The following is a 25,309-nucleotide window of genomic DNA, read 5'->3' as shown; positions in this document are numbered from 1 at the left end:
GAGAATGGTTACCAAACAGGTGGAAATTTTGAAAAGTTTCCGTAATTATTATGAAGCTTTATATAATCAAAGCGAGGTAACAGGAAACTTGAAAGATAAGATTAATAGCTACCTGGATTTTAAATCGCTTAAAAAGATCACCCAAGAGCATAAAGAAATCCTGGAGGTTGAGATTACTAAGCAAGAGGCTTTAAAAGCTATCTCTTTATTAAAGGAAGGCAAAATCCCAGGTAGTGATGGATTTTCTGCAATCTACTACAAAGTATTCAAATCAGAATTAGTAGATCCTTTGGTTAAACTTTTCAATCTAATTGAATGAGATGGCATTCCACAGACATGGGAACAAGCGTGTATTACACTTATTCCCAAAGAAAATAAAGATACTACTTTTATGGCTAATTATAGACCCATTAGCTTATTAAATGTTGACTATAAAATTTACACTATGATTTGGGCTTTGAGGCTAAAAGGAATACTAAATGAAATTATTGGAAAGGAACAGAACGGGTTTTTACCCGGGAGACAATTAAGAAATAATATTAGGACGATAATTAATAGTTTAGAATACTACCATGTAAATAATCAGAAACAATGTGCCTTCATAGCATTAGATATGGAAAAGGCTTTTGACAACCTTAGATGGGAGTTTTTGTTCCAAGTGTTTGAAAAAAGAGACATGGGAGTTAAATTCATTAAAGCAATGCATCAAATCTATAAAACCGAGGATTAAGATGGCTATTTTGAAAGACTCTAAGGAACGAGGGGGTTATGCTCTTCCTGACTTACAAGCATATTATTGGGCCTGCAGTTTGATGTGGATACAAAATTGGGTGAAACTAGATGATAAAGAAGTGTTAAACTTGGAAAACACACAACTAAGATTTGGCTGGCATGCATATTTATGCTATGACCAAGTGGAAAAGAACAGAGACTTTAATAATCACCCAATTAGAAAATCTTTATTATTGTCTTGGGGAAAATTAAAAAAAATATGTTTTACTTTAAAATTCCAAGGTGGACCTCGACCCAGGAGGCCTTTTTTGGAAGGTGGCTATTAAATGAAAATAATATCTGGTTATCATATAACGATTGTTTAAGGAAAGATCAACAAGGAAATTTAGCATTTAAGTCACAGGAGGAGTTAAAGAAAGAAGGGTTTGACCTAAATTGGTTTAATTACTTTCAAATCAAGAATAAATTTGTAGAGGACTCTAAAAAGGGAGGAGTAGAAGAGAAAATGAATGAGTTGGATGAGTTACTTTGGCAACCAGACAAAAAGAAAATATCGAAGATATACAAACTATTGTGTAGTCGCTTACTAGAGCAGGATACGATTAAGGAATATATGCCGAAATGGGCTCAAGATTTGGGGAAAACAATTGATTTGAGGGAATGGCAAAACACCTGGAAAAAGACTCAGGAATTTACTATTGCACAAGAACCTAAAGAGAATTCACTTAAAATCATAAATAGATGGTACTATACCCCTTGGAAGATTAAAAGTATGTTTAAATTAGATCACGGAAAATGTTGGCGGTGCAATTGTGATAAAGGCAATTTAATACATATTTGGTGGAAATGCAGGGTGATTCAAGACTTTTGGAAAGTAATACATAAATCGATATAAAATATATTAGAAATAAGCTTTCCATTAGATCCCAAACTTTACCTCCTAAATATGACAACTGTATTAAAAACTGAGGATGAGAAGACATATTGGAGGATAGTGCTCTATATGGTAACGGCAGCAAGAGTAGAGATAGCTAAGTTGTGGAAATCTAGTAAAGCCCCCAGTTGGGATAATTGGATGATGAAAGTCAATGAGTATAGAGTGCTTGATGTAATCTCTTGTAATGTAAAGAACTTTAGTAAAAAAAGGGTGAAGGAAGATTGGAAGAAAGTGATAAGCTTTTGGGAAAAGGAATGGAACATAAAGGGGGGACTTATTGAAATGTAGATGAGTGTACTAATTGGTAATTTAAGGTTTTCCCTCATCACAAATGATTTTGAGATGCCTTTGAGAGGGAAATAAGACTTTAACTGCCCCCCCTTTTTTTTATATTTCCCCGATTTTGTTAGTCATATTTCTACGCCAAGAGCAGGCTCCGAGACTACCTGGAGTAGAGGAACATGTAAAAGGGTTTATGAGAAGACTAAAAGACGCAACCAAGGAAAATACCACAAAAATTTTAAGAGTGATATATAATTTGGGGCTCGTATGTGACAGAAACTAGGCATTGTATTACATAAATGGTGTGGAAAATTTGTAACTATCTGCTTAAGTTGTTATAATAACTACTGGATACACATACGGAAGTTAGATGAAACTAGAATTTAATTTATCTATTGAACGTGAGAACAACGTAGACCTAGATTATGTTTAAGCAGTATTCCTCTCCAATCCGGGAAGGAAGGAAGGGATCCAGAAGAAGGGTTTTGAAGATAAGAAGACTTGGATGCAACAGCAAATTTAATTATGGAATGTTTTAATTTTACTTGTAGATGACATACAGTTGTAATTGTCTTACAATTTGATCGTGTTTGTTTTTATATGGAAAACTGAATAAAGATTATTTACAAAAAAAAAAAAAATAGAAAGAAAATTTGAAAATCACACTAGCCATGCTCTGTTAAGAAGTTGTCTGTTTCCAGAGAATTGTTTTCTCTCTCTTTGCTGAAACTGCAGTCATCTGACTCATCTTGCAATTCTTGTTTTTTTAAGCTGCCCTCCCCCCCCCATTTTCCAATAGTGCTTAAAAAAAAACTGGAGTGGAATATGGGCCAGTTGGCCATCATGTCTCCTGACTATTGCTATAAAAGTATTGCCAAATATTATTGCTGTATTGGGCTACAGCAAATACTGTATGCTTTCTAAGAAGGCTCTCCACTTGATAGACCCCCCCCCCCAAATATGGGAGGTTTGCATGCAGGTTTAGTGGTTAAAGTTGAGAAGATATCCAGGAAGATTCATCTTGGGATAGTAACAAACATATTTGTCTTGTCTAAAGCTAGAAGCTTTCCGGGAAAGGAAAGTGAATGAACTCAAAGTATTGCCTCTCAGTCGCTTGGTGAAAGTGAAAGATCTGCAGAAGAGTACCAGAGTGCCCTCCCAAAAGAGCATCAGGAAAAAGCATTAAAACCAAATGGCAATAGATGGATGAATGAAATAATGTAACACAGAGGGATAGGATATATTCTGTGCCACTGGAACTGCAGAACTATGCTTTTTATATAGTAAGTGGTCTTGAGCTTTGGATGAAACATTGCTCCATGCTTCTTGGGAGAATAGATAGATAAACACAGGTGGGAGGAATTTATTAGCTAGAGGTGGAGACACATAATGGTTTGCAGCTACATGTTTGGGAGGTATGTAGCCTTGTTAGTGTATGCATGCATGATGTGGCACAGAAACTACTGAAACTCATAAAACTCACTGGCTGCTATATTGTGCTGTTTCATAATGTAAATGTAATGTAATGTAAATCTGAAAAGCTCTTTAAAGACTCTTGACACTCTGGGTAGGAAACTAAATGGGTTACAGGCACTCGTGGTGTTAGTGTATGAGATATTAACACAACACCCTATTAAAGAAATACTATTTCCTCTCACCTATGCTATAGGGGGAAAATAGAACAGCTGCGCATGACAGAAATCTTAAGTTAATAAAGGTATATTTTACAACATATTAATTGAAGAGTGTACAATTAAGTAATACCACTAGCATGTAAGCTGACAATAGCAAGTTCATACCTAAATGAGAATCATAAAACATCAAAGGGAATAGCATTTTGTATACCATAAGAAAAATGTTTCTTGAGTATTTCATGCAAAGCACAATTATTCTATCTGTACTGCTCACTGGCTACACAGGGACACTTGCACCTCATTTCTCCTTTACAGGAGGACACTGAGTTCATCTGAACTTCTAAGTAAACCGCCCATGGGATTGCAGCCCTTAAGTTATCTAATTCTAGAATTTTACAGAGTACCAGTGGCCAGCCATACATTTCAATGTAATCATACATTGGTGAGGTCGACAAATGTTACATAGAGTCCTTTGTTCTGCTCTCTACATTTCTCTTGCAGTTGTCTAAGGGCAAGTACCATGTCTGTAATGCTCCTATTAGCTCTAAAGCCACATCGGCTTTCAGAGAGAAGCTCTTCTGCAATAGCAGGGACTAATCTGTTCAGCAGTATCCTTGCAAGGATTTTTCCAGCGATGGAGAACAGTGTTATACCTCGATAGTTTGAGCAATCCGATTTTGCGCCTTTTTTCTTGTACAGGGTGATGATGATTGCATCTTGGAGATCTGATGGCAGTTCGCCTTTTCCCAGCAATTCACAAGGAGCTTGTGGAGTTTAGCATGGAGTACATGACCTCCATGTTTCCAAGCTTCAGGTGGAATTCCATCAATCCCGGCAGCCTTGCCATTTTTCACCTGCTGTATGGCCTTAATGGTTTCTTCCAAAGTGGAGCTATGTCCAATTCCTTCTTCATTGGTTGTTGTGTCATATGTTGAATAGCTGAGTCTTGGACTACTCGGTTGGCACTAAAGAGGCTTTGGAAATGTTCTGCCCATCGGTTCAGAATGGAAGCTTTATCTGTGATTAGTGTTTGACCATCTGTACTGTATAGGGAGCTTTGGGTCTGATATGTAGGTCCAAACACTGCTTTAAGTGCTTCATAAAATCCTCTGGAATCACCCAGATCTGCCCAACGTTGTGTCTTTTCTGCTAAGTTGATCCACCACTTGTTCTGAATGTCTCGGAGTTTTTGTTGGAGTTGACTACATACAAGGCGAAAGGCTGCTTTTCTTACATGGCAAGATGGCTGGGCGAGGTGTGCCAGTGAGCAGTTCTCTTCTTTGCCAACAGCTCCTGGATCTCTTGGTTGTTTTCATCAAACCAGTCTTGGTTTTTCTTGAGGGAGAACCCTAAGGATTCTTCCGCAGATTGCAGGATGCTGTTTTTGATATGTTGCCAAAGTGCTGTAGGAGAAGAGTCTACAGGATGGTCTTCAAGTTTTGTTTGCAGATTTGCCTGGAAGTTTTCTCTCATGGTAGCTTGTTGAAGATTGTTGACCTGGAGTCTCCTCTTTAGGATGCCACCCCTCTTAGGTTTAAACTTCAAATGAAGATTTAGTTTGCATTTTACAAGGCGATGATCTGTTTGACATTTTGCACTGGGCATCACTCGGGTATGACGGACATCGCGAATTTCTCTGGCACACTAGGATATAGTCAATGAGGTGCCAGTGTTTGGATCGGGGATGCATCCAGGTTGTCTTCAAGCTATCTTTCTGTTGAAAGATGGTGTTTGTAATAGCAATAAATAGGTACTAAAGGGAGGATATGGACAATTCAAACCCCTTAATGTGGGCAGCTCAAATACCAAGATCTGACTTACTACAGACTGCCTCAATATACACTTTTCTAAATGTACACACTGCTTTTAAAAACCAAATTAAAATCTTAAAATTTAACTAAGGTCCAAACATGAAGTTTAGCTTATATGTTGCATTTAAAACCTAACTTGAGTCTACTACATGCTTGAACTAAAAAGCCATACTTCCTCCTCCCCTCCCCCTCCGCCAGCAAGATTTGCACTATGGCCTTTGTCTGTGCAGAACTATATGCTCGTCTTCACTTCCTACCAAAACAGGGATTAATCAAGATTTCTAAAGTTTGCTTTAGCCGCTTGAGGCTTCCCTTACTGGAGCAGAGTTTCAAGAACTGTAAATTTATACAGAATTATTTCACCTAGGATTTAGCATCTGAGCTGTAAATTTCTACAGGGCTGCTTCTTTGAACTCCCTGAGAATTTAGCTGTGTCCTGAGCTGTATGTTGTATTTATGAATTCAAATAGAAATGAATAGGCTGTCTTAAGCCCAAACTAGCACCAATGGGAGATTCCTCTGAAATATATGTAGCAGCTTCAGAGAAGAGATTTATTGATCCAGGCAGTGTCAGAGACAGAAAGTGGTAAACTGCCCTTCACCACCGCACACAGTCTCGAGGCACCTCAGGTTTGGCTGTTACTTCTATAAGGAAAATGTGCATGTTAACTGAAGTCATGTCACTAACATTATGCCTACTTTTTTCCTTAGTATGACCACCTGAAGTCCTTCTGAAGAATCAGTAAAGTAGACAAGTTCATGTCTACTGAACCAAATGAAAGGATCTGCATACTCCTTTCAAGAAAGGCACCCTTTTTCTTAGTACCAGGAGAATTATGCAGAATTTACTTTAGCACCTGCCAACATTCCTAAGCTTTGTGTATCCCCAATTCACCTTTTGCATAATGCCTGCTGGCACAGCTGATTTGCTTACATATTTTGTTGTTATGGCTGCTCCTCCTCCTGCTGCTTTATCTTGTAACTGATGCAGCTTTCATTGTGCTTCCACAGCCTTATGCTCTATTTGCTCCTTTTTTGTGACTTCCACACTCCAGTTCCCCCACATTCAGTCTGATGCTGACTGTTTCAACTTGTCAGTCTTCTCTTTCCAGCCTTCTGTGTCATTCTGTAGCTCGACCTTGCCTTCACCTGCAGATCTCTTTTTCTGTACCACACATTGTGTTGGGCATCCAGCCATGACATTGGGACTATGAACAGAAAATATCCCACTGTTTTCGGGCATGGACTGAAACCCATTAGCCATCTGTTCCTTCTGATCATTGTAAATAAACCCTACTATGGGCTTGTCTACAACAAGAACTCAACATTTCTAATTGTTGTTTTGCTAGCTCCACTCTGTGTAGCTTTTTGTTTAGGGGCAGTGCCACTTTGATAATTTTAGTGTAATCTAAATCATTCTGCAAAGTAATGATAAATATCATTTTGCCTTCTCAATGTTTTCTTTTAGAGTGGCTGCATTCATTCCTCCTCACCCCCACCCCACCGTTATCAAGTCAACCAGAGGCTTTCCTTCCAGGTATTATGAAGGGGTGGTCCTAATGACACAAGCAAACATCTTCCAAAGATACATGTAGAACAGAACTGCCTCCTTTCATTGAAGGTGCACAGAGCAAAGTGACACTGGTGCCTTTTTCTCTACCTTCACTGAAGGATGGCAGAAAATTGTCACATTTAGCACCACCTGAAGTACATAAGTGCCTCCCAATCACTTAGAAAGATTTGGGAATAAAAGTGTCTTCTTCCTGCTATTGCTTAAATACAGAAAAAAGATTTTCTTCTGAGAGTTCTATGAAGCACTAGAGAAATGTATTTAAAAAGTCATTCATTCAGAAACCTCTTGTTTGAGTTAGTCACAGAAACAAATTAATAGAAATGGGAGAGCAGCAAATAAGCGCCAAGGTGAATCCCCTCCTTTACAGAGTGCCAGAATTATGCGCTAGTAATAGTGTCTTCTGCCTATAGTAAACCATCCTGTCTCATTAAAGTTGCACATTTATACTGCCAACTTTGGAAAACTGTTTGTGACGCCTGACTCTCCTGTAGACAGATCATTATTTCTATTCATGCAAGGCAGACTTTCAACAAGACTGTTTCATGTGGTTAGAGTGTCAAACTTTCACTCAACCACAACACTTGCTTGGCTGACCTTGAGTCAGTCACTCCCTCTCAGCGCACCCTGCTACACAGACCTATTGTGAAGATAAAAAGGAGGTGGATTCATGAGAAGGAACAATGTATGCTTCTCTGAACTTGTTGGAGAAAAAACAAAATATATAGGAAGTAAAAAATAAGTAATCACCTGACCTCTGCCTAGAGGCACCTGAACTTACCAAAGTGATATACAAGGAAAATAGAAAATGCACTCAGAACACAAATATATGGATATATATCTGTTCTTTACTCACAACTAATAAAATTGATATATCTGTTCACATGTAGCCTGATTTTATTAGTTGTAAGTTACTCCAGCCATTCACTTCCCATGATCTAAAACTGTGCACAAAAAAGACAGAGAACCAGCACCAGAAAGTTCTCTTCTCTCCCTGTCACAACTTCACAAATAGGTCTCCGAATAAAGAACAGAAACCTCCTGTCAGAACTACACTGGCTGATTAGTTAACCATCAATTCAACCAGGGATGCACCCTTGGTTCAGTGAGGATCAAAGTGACATTTGGATGGAAGCTCTTTCTTTCCTGCCGAGCTGAGCAAACTGCATTCCCTTTGTGTTGTTAAACTGTAATTGCTGAGTAAATTTAAGATCAATGTTAATAGGAAGCTCTCTTCAAGACTGTATTCATTCAACTCTTTGTTCCGTTCCTCTCTTCCTCGTTAATCGTCAATACATTTCCTAGAAAAGGATGTTCTGCTAGCATCAATGAAACTTGCTTCCAAGTAAGGTGCTTAAGATCATGCCACAAGAAAACATAACATTAGTAACATTATGTTTATCTTTTACTTTCAATCTAAAAGGGGGGAAAAACCAACACTGATGTGAATGGAAAGAGGGAAATCAATTGTAGTTATATTGATTGACTGACACAATTTTTTTCTTTTTTAAAAGTACATCAACTCACTGCATTATTATTAAAGATAATACTCATGTGTAGCAACATGTAAAAAGGCATATAAGATAAATACTCTAGACACTGTTATCCTAGATTAATAAATTACACAAAATCATCGTTTCTTTGTAATGATGATCTTTGACATCTTATTTTGCCTACAAAATAATTATTCTACACTGTATCCCAATTATCTGAAATTTTCCCCTTAAGTAATTATCCTAATGACAACTTCGATTATCTGGATAGTTATACTGATCATTTAACAAAGTTATGAATTGGCTTGATGTACAACTGAATCTAAAATATCCAAATACTAATGGGATTATACAATTGTTAAATTTAATAAATATTAGCAGTCATGTTGATTATGTAAATTTTTGCATATGTTTAATTAACTGCCATAGTTAACACTAAGTGTCCAAAATCTCTTAGTACCAGTTATGATACAACCCAGTTATCTCATAAAACATGTACATGTACAATAAAGTAATAATGCTATATTGTACATTAGTGTTACTCAGCCTGTTATCTGTCAGAACCTTAGCTACTTTTATAAGAATGACTTCATTCATAAAAAATGTCAGACATTTCTATTACAAAAATATTTTAAAATATCAGACTTGTAATCTAGGTATTTCTTTAAATTGTCCAAAGGGAATATGCTAGGAACTGAAAAACCAAAAAAGCCTCAAAAAGCGTTTTCATCAAAACAGTAGTTTCTGTAGTTTCAAGACTGTATTTCTAACACAAGAGTACTTTCATTGTTAATTCACTGGGTAAGTCATACATTTACATTTCTTCGAGGTAAAATGGTGACAAGTAATTCAAACTTGCAATTCCTACAATATGATGGTGAGTTGGATACAATGCTACTTTCACTGGGCTTTTGCTGATACTAAAGAAAGAGTCAGAACATTTTTTGCTTATTCTTCATTTCTAATGGAGTCCCTCTTCCCCAAGATAACTGGAAAATTGCTCTAGAGGACTGCACTATCCATATGAACTGTGTGGGGAGTGGAAATAACCATCTTTGTCATATCCAGCAGGCAATCTCCACTAGATAAACCTTCTGTCCATGAATGGAAAAAACAGAAGAGCAAATCTGGATCCAATTCAATGTGAAGATAAAGTTCTACTCTTTATCTTTTTTGAAAACTGCTTAATAATTTTTTTCCCCCTTTACTAAAGAAGTACTGTATTTTCTGGCATATAAGACTACTTTTTAACCCAGGAAAATCTTCTCAAAAGTCGGAGGTCGTCTTATAAGCCAGGTGTCATCATATAGGATGGGTGCTGAAATTTCTGAGCCAGACTGGAGAATCTGCGGTCGCCGCATATGGTGGGGGAGCTCAAAAACGGCTGCAGCCGCATGCCCTCCATATATGACAACTGTATGAAAGCAGCAAGGGCGGCGCTGTACAAGTACGGTAGAAGAAAATCTTGGAGACAGGGAGGGCTGGGCAGGCAGGGAGAGCTGACCAGCCCAAGCAGGTTTTGTATACAACAAGTTTTCCTGCTAAGTACCTGCATGTCATAAGCATTTGAATTAAAATTACCATTTTGAAATCGAATCTGATGGTTTTTTTAAAAATTTTATTTGGTTTGCATTGGAAGAGGAGTAGTCTTATACGGTGAGTATATCCCAAACTCTATATTTTAACTGGAAAAGTTGGGGGTCGTCTTATACGCCCAGTCGTCTTATACGCAGGAAAATACAGTAAGTGAATGAGATAACTATCCTTCCAGGAAGTCCACACTACTGGGATGACTAAATGCAGCAAAATTTTTCAGATACTGCCATTTGAAGATGCTCAAGGTACCTTTCAGACACTGCCACTTCAAGATGATTCAGACACCCTGAAGCAATATTCAATGGATCTGGCAAATGGTAGCCTAGGCCTTCCCCACATTTGCAGGACAGGATAGGATTGGCAAAATATATTTTAAGAAGGTCCCAAACAGAGGAGGAGGATGTTAATCAGCAATGGTTAGTGACTTGTCAGTGATGTTCTTTTGGTTGGCTCAACTATAATCCTTCTCCTTGGTTAATAACTTGCCAGTGATGTTCTTTTGGTGGCCCAGTTTGGAGGAAAAGCTTCAGACTCTTGCATTACTATTTCATTTTCTTGACCAGAAAAAGACTTACTTTTTAGCCTCTGATACACAACTGGTGGCAATTCCAATTGTTTAAGAGATTCCCCAGATCACTTTAGTTGATGCTAATGTTCTGATTCTAATTGGCTTCATCAGACCAGAGCAGGACCAAATAAGCAGAGCAAGTCAAAGTAGTCCTCTTTTCTGTTCTGTCTTAGTCCCTCCAAATTAACTTCAGAATAGAGGAATGTTCTAAGCATGCATACTTATTGTACATGCTCAAAATATTTCACCATATATCATCTGGAGGGGAGGTTAAACAGTTAAAGGTTGACTCTAAAGTTTCATATTCTCATTTTTGCTTTAGGAAAAAACAACACAATTGTCCAAAAAACTGTGGCAGGGCCGACCTAGCATGATACAAGCTGGGGCCACAATGACCGCACATGTCTGGCCCTGATCTGGGCCACCACTGGAGTTTGGAACTGGGCTGGAAAGAGGAGCAGTATTTTACCACTCCTTTTTGCCCCAATTCTTTTCAGATGTTGCTGGTCCGGCATGGTTTCCCACTGCATTCAGGGCATGCATCAGCTAAATGCTATACTTAAAAGCAGGAGGAAAACACATCATTTGGCCCATCTGTTTCAAGCCTAATACACCTCATGATGATTTCTGGTGAGCTTCTACTGCAGGTACCACCCCTATCAGAATCAAAAGTTTTTATATGACTACCACAGCATTTCCATGTCACCCTATGTCTATGCAATCTACTTCATCTGAATTTTGCCTGGTCTGAAAGTGTAGCTTATTGAGGCATAGTGTTAAATAGTTTTTGTTTAGGCAAGCATTTCATCTTTAATATGAAGCAAGTTTATTTGAGTTATGTTTTATCTTCTGTGCTGATAGAGCAAACTGCTGATTCAGTTCTACAATCAGCCTCCAAATCTTAAACAATTATTCCCTTAGAACAGGATACATAGCATGGATGGTCATACTGGGACAAGACTCTGTCATAAACCCAGATGCCAACTGTGACCAAGGCAGTCCTCCCATCAATGTTTCAAGGCTATTATTTTAATCTCATAAACATCTGAAGACCGCTTGGTGTTTGACACTTGCCCCACTTCTTCCCTTAATACACTTTCCTTTAAATGAATTAGGGTTGGGTTCCCCAGTGTCCTTCTCTTATATGTGTTTTATCTTTGGTAGCATATTGTTTGGGAAGTTATTGTTATAAATTCAGCTAGGCCAATACTCTTCCAATAATAAATAAACAATAACTTTATTTACAATCATGTGGTAAGATTGTATCTTCTTCAAGATTGTTTCACAGATCGTATGGTTACAGTAGTTACAGTACTTGTAGTTACAAGTTATTTGCTATTCAGTTCCCTCACTGAACTCTTTCTAGCCTTAACTGTTTCTTGCTTCTTTTAAACTTCTTCTCTTATACTATTAATCTTCCTCTCCTTTAACAGAACTACAAATTCCACTAAGATATGCTGTCTTGAATCCTAATGACAACTCTCAGAATACATCTGAACTACTGTGAACGGATTCTTAAACTGATATACTACCCCTTTTCTCTAACTCACTCCTCCCTTTTTATAGCCACTCCTCCCGCAGCAGCCCCTCTTTCTCAGCCAGCCTAAGCCTCGATTGGCTGTTGGAGAAATCAACTATGCCTAATGCCATTACTACATCCAGCTGATTCAGTTACTACTGACCCATTCACATGCTCAGGGAAAGAGACTTTATTGTCCCACAAACAGCCTTCAAATCTTAAACAATTACTCACAACAGGATACATAACATGGATGGTCATACAGAGACAAGACTTTGTCCCCACATCTACTCTGGGAGCATTAACACAGGGGCCAATAATGTCACTAAAACCTTAAAGGTACTTTCACTCGCTCTTCCTCCTATGTTATATATGATATCCATTGCCAGCAATACCCCTCTATGCTCTACATTAGACAAATAGTATAGTTTTTATGCAAGAGGTTTAATGGACACAAATCTGACATTAGAAATGGCAATACTCAAAAACCAGTTGAAGAACATTTCAAGCTTCCTGGACACACAGTAAGGGATATACAGGTTTCAGGCCTTGATCAAGGCAATTATAGAGGAAGACTAGGAAAAGAAACCTCTGAACTGAATTATATTCATAAATTCCAATCCCTGAAGACAGGTATAAACAATGGCTTCATGGCACATTACATATATTAATACAAGAATCTTCATTACTGCACATACAACAAAAGGAATCTTCTCAGAGTTTTGAACCTCGGGAACTGATTTTTGGTAAGTGGATTTAGCGTTTTCACTCACCAATAGTAAGTGTCCACTATAAAAATCTGAAAGATCCGTATCACGTCATCCAGCCCTTTTAAAATTTAGGGCAAGTAACATGATTCACATCTTTCTGCATCCTATTACTGTACATTCGGGGTCATTCAGACATCTTTCCTTTAGCGGAACTATGCAAAGTACCTCATTCAAGCATTCCAGGTTATTCACACTATGAAACCGCATCTATGCACATCTCTGGGAATTTTGTTGCTGACATGTTCAAGCACTCAAATAAACAAGGGGGTGACTAAGGCCCGTTCCACATGGGCATAAAGTACGTCCTGGGGACGTACTAGGGTTAGGCAAAATGCATGCCTTACGCATGTACCTAACCCTACGTCCCCAGGACGTACAAAATGGCGGCACCCGTTCCACACGGGGGCCGACATTATGTCACGAACGCGCTGCCTCTAAACAGGGTGGCGCAGACGTGATGTCGTCGTGCTGCGCAAGGGCGCATAGAGCACCCTTTCTGTGGCGCGAGAAGGAACTCTGAAACAGAGCTCCTTCTGTGGTTTGTGTCACTGGCGCAGCCTTTAGACGGCTGCGCCAGGGACGCAAGGGAGAAAGGGGCCGAGTGGCCCCTTTCTCCTCCTCCCCGCCGTCATCGGGTGTCCTTGGAGCTTGAAGCCCCAAGGAAACCCGTTTCCAGGCCGCAGGGAAGCGGCCTTTTGCCGCTTCCCCATGGCCTAGAAAGCAGCGGATCGGGGCCTCAGAGGCTGCCGTTGTGGCAGCTGAGGCCCTGATCCAGCGGGGAAAGGACCGGTTACAGGCTGCCCCAAACGGGTGGTCTGTAAGGCGCCCAAGAGAATGCATTTGAAACACATTCAAAGCTTGCAGAGGTTAATCCCAAATTATCCTGGATCTATTTGCATCCCTTATTCACACTGCTGACAATGTGAATCTTTTAAAAAAAAACCAACTCGGGGGGGGGGGGGGGGACTGTTATCAGTTATTTTGGGTTAAGTGGTTTTATTGGCACACACACACACACCCCACCATTGCAAAACAACAACAACCTTAATTAGGTGCATTCGGGATGCATGTGAACAACAGAGATTCAATTCGGATAAATCCTGGATTATTTTCACCATCTGAACAGGGTCTCTGTCCCACTCCCATAACTGTATAAATATGTTTTGTGCCCAAGGCCTTAATTTCTCACTGTACTGCATTCAAAAAAGTGGATTTATATCCAGAAAAGTGAATGTGAAAATAAAAATTAATTAGTCTTAATGGTGCTGCAACATTTTTTCACCCCTTCCTTCTTCCTTTTTATGCTGCAAGAGTCTAACACAGCTACTTCTTTGAAAACCACTATATTTTTTATTTCTGTTGATACCTAAAATTAAATGTTTATTAAAATAGCTGCTCTCTACTTTGAGAATATTTGTGAATCAAAAAGTGGCTTACAAATCTCCAAAGAAATACTGAAAGTGCAGGGCTTTATGTCACTGATGCCACTTCAATGATGCCACTCCACTGATTGGAGTGCTCAGTAACCCAGTGGAGGTTTCCATTTGTGGAATGGAAAATTATTTTCAGCACACACATCCTCCTTTGCCTCAGTAGCCTCCTAAACCAGACTATTATGAAGGATTACCACCCACCCAACCATCCATCTACAGTGAATCTTAGAGGATGTGGGAGTTCGAGGAGATGGCGAATTGCTAAAATATGTCCCTACTCATTATGCTGACAGAAGTTTCTACTGGTTCCATCAGTAACAATAAAAGAAAAATGAAAGGATAGTTATATGTGGACTATTCAAAAGTGAGACATTTCAGATAATGTCTCCCCCTTCCAGCAGTTAACTGCTTCCTTGTCCTTTCTTTTGCCTATTCACAAACCCCACCAACAAATTTTAGGTGTCAGTACCTTCACTAATAATCATCAAAATTCACTGAATCTAAATTTAATTTTTTTAAAGTCTAAAATAAGGCACAAAGAAAATTAATGCTTGACAAGGTCCACCAGGAGCAGGCAATGTGTGCCTTCCTAGACACTTTATTTATTTCAAATTTTTATTCATCATTTCTCCCCCTGCAAAGGCCTCCAAGCCAATATAAAAATGTTCCTCAAAACAAATCAAACTGTTTTTAAAGCATTTTTAAACACAGAATTAACACAGTTCCAAAAGCCAGATATGTTTTTTATGGATCAAAGTCCACAAAAACACTGTGGACATGGTTGCCTTCCAGAAGTTCAAAAAAGGATGAAATCAGCCCAACTTGAGTTTTACAGTCAAAGTCCTGCTATTAATTTCCTGTGGTGGTGGGACATGCAATAGGGTTTCTGTTGACACAAGAAGAGATAAGTTTTGGAGATACCCTGGCCCCAAACCACTGAGCCTTTGTAGAAGATCAAAATACCCTAAAGGCAGTAGATCCTGTCTGATCTTGGAAGCTAAGCAGGGTCAGCTCTGATTGGTATTTGGGTGGGATATCACCAAGGCATACTATGTGCTATAGGCTGCATTTCAGAGAAAGGAACTGAAAAAGCCACCTCCAAGTATTCCTTGCCTAAGAAACCCCTATAAAATTCATGGGGACACCATAAATCAAGAGGCAATTTGAAGGCACATACATACACCCATATCACCTTGAACTAAGTCCTGAAACAAATTGGAAGGCAATGCAATTCACATGAGTGGTGAGATGTAGTCTCTACAGTGCACATCAGACAAGTGTTTCGCTGCCACATTTTTACACTAGCTGTAGATTCCAAATACTTTGTAAAAACAGCTCCACAAAGAGTGAGTTACAGTAGTCTAATTGGGAAGGGATGGAAGCAGGAACCACTGTAACTAAATCTGCCTTCCACAGGAAGTGGCACATCTAGAATACCAGCCAGAGATTAGAAAAGCACCCAACTAGCCTTCTATAAACATTGCTGACCCAAACAGCACACTCAACCTGCAAACTTGGTCTTTAAAGGGAGTGCGACCCCATCCAGAACACGCTGTAATCCCAGTTTCTGATTTGGTTTCCTGTTGGCCAATAGAACTTCCTTTCTTGTACAGACTGAGCTGCAATTCATTTTATCCATATCCAACAAATGGTTGCCCTCATATTTCCAAGCAACTTTCACATCCTGAGGTTGAATAAACTGAAACTCATCTACCAAACTGTCCACATTTAACTCCCTAAAGTGTATGCAATACAGGTCTGAAGATATCTGAGCAATTTTCTCTGCAAAAGGTTTTGCAAATAACTTACAACAAGTTTCTGAGGGCTCCTCTTCAGTACTTTCAGGTCTAGCATACAATTGCCCCTTCAGTATATGAAAACAACTGCATTGGGCAATGTTGTGCTCTTGACAAGACAGCTGCATTAATCAAGATGTTACTTGAGTATTTAACTATCTTCACAAGTAAGTCACTACTCAGCCTTCTCTTAGATAAACCCAAAAATTACGCTGCATCATATCTCTCACATAAAAACAACGCAACTGGATTAAGTGAATAATTTTAGCTTCCTCTGTCCTTTTTTCAGTTTGAGGCTATCAAGAGATAAGATTAAGATTATGATCAACTGGTACATGATTTCTTCTCTGCTAATTAATGCAAATTGAATTATGAGGAAGAATGACCTAACAGCTACCTTATCTGGCTATGTTCCAAAAGGCTGTGGGGTCAGAATATTGCTCACAGTTGGTAGTTTCATCCAACCAATACAAATGAAAACAGGTATCAGCTCTATACTGTGTCTGTTCTACAGCAGGGGCTGCAAATGAGTGTCTATGTACTGCATTTCCTTTCATCTAACCATTGGCTATTTAGGCTAGAGAGTATGAAAACTCAAGTCCAAGAGCATGGGGAGAGAGTAACAGTGACAATCACTTTTCTGTAAGACCTGAGGGAGTGGGGAAACTGTTCAACATAGTGTTGTTGCATTACTTTGTGTGATCAGTAGGAAAACCAATTGCCTTTCTTATATCTGCCTGTCTCTATCACTTTTTTTTAAAGTTAACATTTCAATGCAAATTATGCACTTAACAATAGGAACCTTCTTGTAGAGTTAAGTTTCTTTACAATGGGAACTTAGCTCCATAAAAAAATGTAATTATATGTGTTACATTTCTGCATAGAATTAGGTCTGCTGAGGTCTTGGGATATATCTGCATGACAATGCAATTTATCTCTCTATGAAAATGAAGTATTGCCTAACAGCTGCTTGATTTGAGTTTTCCACATTTCAGTCCATTCTGAATCTATTTAAAATTTAGGTAAAAGTTGTAATTAGAAAGCAGACTTCAATAGCTAATTCTTTTTGTTTTAATTATACTGATAAACAAATTCTAATGAAGTTTATCTCAAACAGAAAGGTACTTTCAGTGGATAAGAATTTCAGTTTGTTGTTTTTATTTTAACTAATTCTGTATTTCTCAAATGTAATGCACACATCAATTTTGCTGTCAACTTCCAGATCTCCAAGTATTTTTCCAGTACATGTTCATAACAAATCTAATGTAATGATAAATATGAAATTGAAATAAACATCCATCTATTTAAGATAATTAAACACCAAAGTCAGAATAATCCACACTATAGTATTTCTGATTTCTCTGTATAACTGTGAAAGTTGGACAGTGAAGAAAGCAGATGGGGGGCATTAACTCATTTGAAATGGAATCCTACCGGCATAAGAATTCTACACATCCTGTGGATTGCTAAAAAGACTAACGGACCCTAGTGCAAATCAGGCCAATATAACTAAAGTGAGGCTGTCATACTTTGGACATACAGGTTGAGACTCCCTAATCCAGAATTTGGAATGCCAATGTATTCCAAAAAACAAAACTTTTTTCATGGGTGGCTGAGAGTGAGACATTTGCTTTCTAATGGATCAATGTACACAAATTTGTTTCACACTCTAAATTATTAAACTTTTTGTATAGTAAGATATTCAGAATATGTGTATAAGGTGCATATGAAACAGAAATGGATTTTGTGTTTAGACTTGGATCTTGTCTCCAAGATATCTCATTATGTGTGTATATGCAAATACAGGTACAGTCGGCTCTCAACGTTCATGTGGGTTAAGGGAGCAAGACCCCCGTGAATATGTAAAAACCATGGATGACCCACCCACCCCCTGCAGCAGCTATTTCAGGGAGGCGGGAGTTTGGGGAACAGAGTGCTCCCTTCTTCTGGCCTATGCCGCCCTGGAAAGCCTTGTGAGAAACATCTCTCAAGCCATTGCCAGGGTGGCAGGGGCTTGGAGAACAGAGTGCTCCCTTCCTCTGGCCCCTGCTGCCCTGGAAAGGCTTTGGAGAAGCATCTCCCAAGCCTTCCCCGGGTGGGAGGGACTTCGGGTTTAACATTCACGAACAACCAAGCCACGAATGTCAAACCCACAAATGTGGAGGGACAACTGAATTCTGAAATTAAAAAAGTCCAAAATCCAAAACACTTTTGGTCCCAAACATTTTAGATAAGAGAGACTCAACCTGTGCCAGGAAATAATGTGCTTCATTGGGGAAAAGGTAATGATAATAAACCTGCAAGCAGTAAGAAAAAAAATAAGACCACTGTATAGATGGAATGGTTCAATCAAGGGCCCTGTGTTTACAGGGGAGTTGACTGAGGATCCTGAAAGTTTCTCCTTCATGGGATTACCAAAAGATGACGTTGACTTGATGGCAAAGAACAGCAACAACAAATGAAATGGAAAGTAAAAGAAAAGCAATCCAACCACCAAGGAGTGCATCTATTTATAAATTTTGAAAAGAGAGGTACTCATGAAATAGCTAACCATGGCTGAATGATCTAACTTTGCAGGTTCATTCCATGCAAGTTCAGAACCAGCCCTTATTGCAGATAACATAGAAACAGTGTGATAACAATAGACAAAGTATTCTGAACTGAAGGGCCCCACAGAGTTACAATAGAGTTACCGTCTTCATTCAACTATGGTGTTTCTAGTTTAGGACAACAAGTGTTACACTCACAAGCGCTGGAGGTCACTACAGTATCTGAACATGCATAAGCAGTAATTACTGATATACTACCAATTCACAATATCTGCTATATTCATAATGCTTCCCAATAAATGCTGTTTTGAAATAACAGGTAGGAGATAAACTACTGGTAAATACTCTAAATAAATAAACTGTGGGAAGGTAAAGAGTACAAAGTCCCCTACAGAATCATAAATTCACTGGCTAACACTGAAAATACACAGCAAAACCTACTCTGGGCTGCCTTTGTTCATATCTATGCACATTCAAGCTATTTCTCTTCGTCACACTTCTGTGTGCATTTCTTTCAAAAGCAAAACACAAATCAAAGATTTGTGTTATACAGAAATTAATGCTTAAAGACATTGATTTGGACAAAACCCTTTATTCCATTTAAAGATCTTTCACAGATTTGTCAGTGCCACTGAAATAATGTCCAGTTATCTATCTTTCTTAAGTCTCTAGTACAATGCAGTAGAACCACTGTATATATGATTGTCATTTGATACTACAACTAATACAAATGATTATTCAAAACTAGCCAAGCCATTAAGTTACAAGAGTTTATTGCTACAATTTGAATAGATAGTGTTTTTCTCTACAGGGAAAAATGAACCCTGTGTGTTTTCTTTACACAATAACAGAAGAACTGCTTATCTAACTTCCTTGAAATAACCCCCAAGATGCATTTAACTGCACATACAGTCCACAAGAAAAATGCCCCAACAATTTGGGGCATGTGCTCTTAGTTCATACATTTGAGAAGCCCCCATGACTGTTAAACAGCTTGAGTCTACTTTCCTTCAACCAACATAATTTTAAAAAATACATCCTAAAATCATCAGGCCCATGACAATCTACAGACCATTATATTGGTGCGTGTTTATTCTGGAGAATTTCCATGGGGACCCAAGGTTTCTGAGTGAGCTGCATAAACAATTCTGCGGCTAGGAGGCCTTTCCTATAATACTCTATCTTTCCCTCCTTTGAGATGACTGTCATCTCAAGAAGAACATGTATGGCAAGTGTTGCATCAGAACAGAAGTTCCATGTTGATGTGTTTGAAAAGTCCTTGGAAATTAGATTATTACTCATGTGAGTTTTGTGTTCTGACACATTTTATCCTCCAAGTAATTGGCTGAAAGTAAAACACAGCAAAGTAGCAAAATAAACAACTTGGAATAGTAGCCCCTGATCCTCAATAGTCCAGCTTCCTGGGCTCTATGTGTGTATCCAGTTTTGGTTCTTGCCTATTGATATTTCAAGTTTTGAGCTTTCTTCTACCCACAAGGATAATCAAAAATTCTTATTTGAAATTTATCTCAAAGAGAGAGCAGGATAACATGCTTTATTTATTTATTTATTTATTTAATGCCTTTTTTTCTGTTTGCACAGGACCCAAGGCAGCTTATAGCCAATTATCAGTACCACAACAACAGTGTTTGGCTGTCAAATGAAAAAAGCAGACACAAAAGGCAACAAATTGGCAAAATATAAAAGTGTGCCAATGACAGATTTAATATGCAAATTAGGAAGTGATGTAGGCTAAGCTATCTCAGATAGTATTCTATACATGTGCATGGAGAGACATGCATAACACCCTCGAACTCCCAGCAATAATCTGTAGAAGAAAGGTCTGAAAGCACATGCTCTCAGTAATATTCCATTTTCCATTCCCCATGTGTGTTTGTATGGCCCTTCAAACAGAGTGCACATAATTTTATGACTTCTTTAAATGTCATATGCTTTACATAAAAATGTAAGATGTGAACAGTATGATGTTCTGCTTCAGTGCTATACAGTGCTTCTGCCCTGACATCACTGCTTACAATGATTTCAAGATCCAAGGTCTCCTAAGAGAACAATCATGCTCTTCCAGCTGTACACTTGTGATATTGCTGGGTCAAGAGTGGATTTATTGGAAGACCCACAGCCCTATGGAACCAAGACAAGGTGTTTAACTCATAACGCTCTGGTATGTCCACACAATGACTGCATTTTAAAACATTAGCCTAATAGATAACAAAGTGCAACAAGTTCTCTTAAAGATCCAATGAATAATTACATTATCCTGTAATTCATATTCCATTTATTTTAATAGACGGTATCCTTTCTTAAAAGACTGTAAGGTGTCCTTGCTTAAAATCCACAGATGTTAGATTCAGGAACATGTGGTTAGAAAGACAGCATAAGAACATCCAAATACTTCCAACACAATATATTAATTCTTTTGCAAGCATGCATTCAAGAAAGGTACACCTTGCATCACTGAGCAATCTATGAATTTTACTTTGCAAGTTTTATTTAAAACATTTCAGTTTAATTATTGTATTTATAAAATGCTACTAGACTCATCTCATGGAGAGTGGGAATACATTCAGAGAATTGACTCTAAACTAATATTCTGAAGAAAAATATAGAGCCATAAGATCAGACATAGATATTTCAGCATGAAATTTGGAAAACGTTTCCTCCATACACAATCTCTTATCCCTCTTTATTAACATTCACCTTCTGATTGCATTGGATTTCTTCTTAGTCATGCACTGAGCGTAGAGTCATCAGATATTATTGTTCTAAAGACGTAAATGTCGACTTTCAAAAAGCAAACACAAAATTGATACTGAATTGCATACTTTGAAACACACACAGAGAGAACACAGCATGCTTATTCAAAACAGAATGACAACTTTTGTAATAGTTTCACATAGATGACTATCACTAAAATATCCTCATAGTTCTCTACAAGCTTTGGGCATTAACGCTTAATAATGTTAAGATGGAGAAATATATGTCATCATGCGATGCTACCTGTTTCTTTCTAAATGAATATTTACTGCTGACTTTCTGACTGAAGTCATCAACAGCACTGCTTCACTCTCCAACCCTCATAAAGTCCCCCTCATTCTTGGTTCAAGCCCCCAGTTATGAATACTTTAAGCTACTCAAAGTGCTACTGGAGCTTTGCCTGTGGAATGGAGGGGACCCTAACTATAAGTCACAGCAGTTTCTCCTCCTTTCATAAATAAGAAAAGAAATCTGCAGGGCAAATACTAGACACAGTGTCTCCCATCCACTGACTGACTTGTTCTGCGTGATCTCACTGAAGTCAGAGTGTGGTTTCTATATTGTGACTACTGCCACCTCTCTCTTTCTTCTAAGAACCACCCTTAAATCTGAGACTTGGCACTAATGCCCAGTTTGCCCTATCCCTTTCTCCTAGGAAAGTATTTCCACATGGATCTCATGCTTTTACCCCCTGAAATACCTTTATAGTGCTCGGTTCCCTAAGCTCAGAAAGTCTAGGCTTCTGGAGTGAAACTCCAAAGGACATTATTGTCAAAGCGCTTGCCTATAAAACGAGGAAGAAATATTGAAACCGTTTAGCAAAAATCCATTAAAAAGTCTCTGGCAATTACCGGCTTTATATGTTTCACACAAATCATGCCGAGCGGTGTAAAATAAAATTAAAAAGGGGGGCTCCTCAGAATGTCCCCCCCCCCAACTCAGCCAAATGCCTCTCACATTTGTCAACCAGAGCTATATAATGAATCTGAAAGACGTTCCAACACGAAGAATTATATATATATAAATATATATATAAGATCCTTGGTGAAATGAAGCCAGGCACTAATTTGATATAAAACATTTTGCAAATATTAAGCCTTCCCTAAAGGGAACCATATTTCACATTTACAGCCTGCTGTGAAACAGATGAGAAACAGGGGGGTTGGGGAGGGGAGAGAAAGAACTGATGAGTTTTCATCCGCAGGAGTAACTCTTTGGTCCAAAAGTGTAGAAGAAATGCCCAACACAGAAGGTGCTCTGAGAAGGGATGCTCCGATGGCAGGAGGTGGCACTGCATCATCCCTGTTTAAATATTTGAAGGGATGTCATACTGAGCTTGTTTTCTGCTGCTCCAGAGAACAGGACCCAGAGCGGGAAAAGAGATTCCACCTCAACATTAGGAGGAACTTCCAGTGGAACAAACTCCCTTGGAGAGTGGTGGAGTCTCCCTCCTTGGAGGTCTTAAAACAGAGGCTGGATGGCCATCTGTCGGAGGCGTTTCGATTGAGAGTTCCTGCATGGCAGAATGGGGTTGGACTGGATGGCCCTTGCGGTCTCTTCCAGCTCTACGATTCTATGATTCTAAGGGGGGAGTTGAGGGGCAAACCTCGCCCAACCCGGGTCCCAAAAGCTGCCCCTTCTCTGCAGCACCTCTATAGCTTTCTTTCCATTGTGTCCAAGTTGCCAGGGCCAGGCGGGGCACATAGTCGACATTCCAAGCTGTCAAACCCAAGCCACTTGCAAAAGCCCACTGAAAAGGGGCACAGCTCTGCCAGTGGAAGGGGAGGTGGATGCAAACCTGAGAGACCTTGCCTGCCATGGGGGGCTCTAGGTGGAAAGGTCCTTGGGCTCCCCCCTCCTCAGCAAGCTCTGGAACAATGCAGAGCAGCAGAAGAAGAGCACCTTCCCCAAACTGCACCCGAGGAGAGAAGGCGAAGGGGCTCTTCTTCTTCTGCGCTGCATTGTTCCAGAGCTTGCTGAGGAGGGAAAGCAGAGAAAGGGCTGCCAAGCCAAGCACACTTTCACCGTCAAAACACACACACAACACACACACACACACAACCCCAAACTATATTGGGCCAATATAGCCAAAAAAAACCCTTCCCCACGGGGACTGGACACTCACGTTGCCGTTTTGTGGTGCAGTTCCAGCAGCTGGGAGGAGGAAGGGGACCCCCCAAAAAGAAAGAAAGTCCTGCTGAGGGAGGAAAGGCGGCTGGTGGGGAAGCAGTCGGTCAGAGAGAGAGAGAGAGACGGGGACCAAGGCTGCCTTTGCTGCTTCCTTTCTTGAGGTGCTGCTGCTCTTTTATCGCTGGGAGGAGGACGGCATCCTTGTCCAGGAAGAGGGCTCCGAAGGAAGGAGAGGAAAAGGGGAGCAAGGGAGAGCCAGCCCCTCAGAGAGGGAGAGCCAAAGGCAGTCCTGAAGCCAGGCACGGGCGCCGCATCCCCGCAGAGCCAGGCTCGCCCCCGCCGCGCAAGCCCAGCCGAAGCAGCCGCCGAAGCAGTGCCACCCTTCGCCGCCTGCCTTCCCTCCTTTCCAGTCCGGGAGCTGGAGCAGCAGCCCAGGCGCCTGCCTTGCCCTGCTCACTCCCAGCCACAGCCCCCGAACTCTCCCGAGGTCCAGCAGGAGGAGGGCGAGGGGCACGCCTCCCGCTTTCCTGAGGCAGCAGGAGCCCGCATGTTGTGGGGCTGGTGGCTGCCCAGGCAGCGAGACCCCAGAGGCACCCCCCCACACTCCTGGCTGGGCCCCCTCGCCCCCTTCTCTCTGCTGCAGCAGAGCTGGTGGCACGCAGGAGCCCGCCTTGTGCTCCCTGGGGCTGCCAAGGGGGAGGCAGCAGGGCATCAGCTGCGCACAGGCGCCCGCCCGCCTCCCTCCTCCTCCTCCTCCTTTCCTCCCAAACCCCTTCAGACCTTGCTTCTCCTCCCCTCCCGAACACTGGCCCCCACAGGCAGCCCCTCCTTCCCCTTTCCCCTAACCCTCTCCTTCTCCACAGACAGCAGCCGCCTCCTTCCTCTCCTTGGCGCCCTTTCCTCCAGACTCTCTTCCCCACAGACACCCTCTTTCCTCCTCTTCCTCAGGTCTTCCCCAAATCCAGCAGTCTCTTTCCCGCCTTTCTGGCCCTTCCTTCCTCCCGTCCCCCTGAGGCTGGCTGCCCCCTGCTCCCTCGGGGTTGCTCTCCGTCCGTTGGGCTACCTCTTCCCAGCCTGAGAGGGATGATGGAGCTGCTTCCCTTGAGGCGCCCAATTTTCCCTCTTTCTTTCTTTCTTTCTTTCTTTCGCCTGGCTCTCCTCCTCTTCCTCGCTGGTGCTGCAGCTGCTGGCGCCTCTGCTTTCTCTCTGTGTTTTATGACCCCAGGCTGTTTGTTTCAGGAGATGCCAAGCCTTTTTTTACCAACTGGATGCCAGGCTCAGGGGTAGTGGGCAGGGAAGGGAAGGGACAGACGTTTGCCCTCCTGAGGAGCTTGGCCAGGCTGGGGATGGCCTGACTCAGCGGGTAGAGTTGCTGCAGCAAACCCAACAACCCTTGGCAGAGGAGTCTGGCGCAACATTTTAAGACTCACTGGGCATTCACACTGGAGCAATAACCCGGTTTGGTACCACTTTAACTCTTTTCTGGCTCAAGGTTATGGAATTCTGGGAGTTGGAGTGTGTCGTGGACCCAGTTTCTCCAGTGTGGATGCAGCACTCTCTAGTATAGAGATATATATCTAGTATAGAGATCCACTATAGGTGGTGAATTCATGTTTGACACAGTCAAGTGTAAAATCATAGAATGGTCGAGTTGGAAGAGACCTCAAGGGCCATCCAGTCCAACCCCCTGCCATGCAGGAAATTTAAATCACAG

At 40.5% G+C, this 25,309-nt stretch overlaps 1 protein-coding gene across 3 annotated transcripts in view; it reads right to left on the bottom strand.

Moving 5' to 3' along the window:
• The window catches only part of HS3ST5 (heparan sulfate-glucosamine 3-sulfotransferase 5), a 233,589-nt gene extending 209,335 nt beyond the window's left edge, over positions 1–24,254 (bottom strand). For all 3 annotated transcript variants that reach the window (XM_042446845.1, XM_042446846.1, XM_042446844.1), the window contains exon 1: positions 23,591–24,254. The gene's annotated coding sequence lies outside the window, so the exon portion shown is untranslated. The remainder of the gene's footprint in view (positions 1–23,590) is intronic.
• Between the last annotated feature and the right edge of the window lie 1,055 nt (positions 24,255–25,309).

The sequence above is a fragment of the Sceloporus undulatus genome, chromosome 1 (assembly GCF_019175285.1).
Source record: "Sceloporus undulatus isolate JIND9_A2432 ecotype Alabama chromosome 1, SceUnd_v1.1, whole genome shotgun sequence".
NCBI classification, from domain to species: Eukaryota; Metazoa; Chordata; class Lepidosauria; order Squamata; family Phrynosomatidae; genus Sceloporus; species Sceloporus undulatus.
The sequence above is the reverse complement of the archived record's forward strand: the minus strand, read 5'-3'. Positions and strand labels throughout refer to the sequence as shown.